Here is a 1,740-nt window from a genome sequence, read left to right as displayed (position 1 = left end):
TGAGGGCTTTGCACAGATGTTCCCAGTGAAATATATTATTTGACTTCTTGACTGCTCCTTTTATGAATGTTGATTGTGAAACTAAGAAAAATGAAATGATTGACAACTTAAGTTTAGTCTCCATTTATCATGATATTGCCTATTGGTCTAGTTGTATTCTTGTTTTCTGTATGTTGAGGCATAATCCAGCCTTGATTTTCACCAGTATATGCTTCAAGTCTTTTTCAGCAAGCAAGGTTGTATCATCTGCATATTACAGGTTAATGAGCTTCCTCCAGTCCTGATGCCCCTTCTTCATATAGCTCAGCTTCTTGGATTATTTGCTCAGCATACAGATTAAACATATGTAGGAAACACATGCAAACCTGTCATATTCCTGTTGTTCCCTTGTCCCTGGGTTTGTTAACACCCACTTCCTTTCCCCTGGCTCCCCCTCTTCCTTGTCCCCCTAGAAATGTCAGTCCATTGTTTTCTCCTCCAGATTGTTTATCCCGTCTGTCTTATCTAGATAGATGTGCAGAGATGATAATATGCACAAAAAAGACAGAGCACAACAAAGCAACAATATAAAACAAAACAATAACAAAAAACCAACAACAAAAGAAAAGCCTATAAATAGTGTAAGGTCTGTTTGTTGACCTTTAGGAATGTTTTCTAGTGAGTCTGACGGGTGCCACGCCCTGACCCCAAAGTCTTATTTTTGGTATTCCCTCGGGACTTTGTTGCTCTGTTCCCCTTGTTCTGTTGCACACCCTTAGTGTTTTGCCTTGGTGTGGTCGGGTCAGAACTGGCGCAATTCCCACAACGTGTGTTGTCCCTGTAGGGCTATGGGTCAGTGAGGGATTTCAGATCTTGTAGTGGGGCTGGCCATATGGGCCTCTCTGTGATTGGCTGCTCTGAGCAGGAATATCATCCTCTGGGTTTGGTGGGCCAGGATGTGCTCCAATTTTTTTCATCCTCCCCCCTTCATTTGCTCCTGTGTGCTCTGATCAGACATGTCCCTCTCCCTGACCTGTAGCTTCAGTGCTGTTCTATGAAGTGAATTATTCTGTGGGGAGATGGGGGTAGGGGCTGTCCATGTAGTTTGAAACAACTTGAAAATGGGTCAAGAGGGAGATCAAATAACAAGGTATTGCACTTTAACCTAACTCATCTGCCATAATTAACTTTACAGTTCTGTATGTCTGATAGCAAAGTTATTTATATTCTTCTCCACTATGGTCAGAGTGTAATTCATACAGGGAACCTACAAATGAATTTTGGACTTCCACTGTCATCCATAGTCTACTGCAAACTAAGTGTTCACAGTTTAAACTCTGATACCATTGCTACCTTGGGAGCACACAAGCTGGTGTGCTTCTTCATGAGAACTTAGTTGGTACCTAACTTGGATGGCTGCTTGTTTTAAGGCATTATCCATAATCTACACAGTTGAATGCCCTTGCGTAGTCAGTGAAACACAGGTAAACCTCTTTCTGGCTTCAGCCAAGATCCATCTGTATTAATACCCCCTAGTCCATGTTCTTTTCTGAATCTGGCTTTAATTTTGAGCTGTTCCTTATTAACATACACTTCAATAATTTTACTTGTATGTGATGTTTATATTGCTTAGTAATTTTGATTACTTTTTATCACTTTTCTTTGGAATGGCACAAATACCAATCTCTTTTAGTCAGCCAGCCAGGTCTCTGTCTTCCAAACTCATTGGTACAGACAAGTAAGGGTTTATAGCCTTGCATT

This window comes from Echinops telfairi, unplaced genomic scaffold, assembly GCF_000313985.2.
Source record: "Echinops telfairi isolate 266 unplaced genomic scaffold, ASM31398v2 ScPeMD7_3533;HRSCAF=4204_0, whole genome shotgun sequence".
Classification (NCBI taxonomy): Eukaryota; Metazoa; Chordata; class Mammalia; order Afrosoricida; family Tenrecidae; genus Echinops; species Echinops telfairi.
This window is presented reverse-complemented; position numbering follows the sequence as displayed.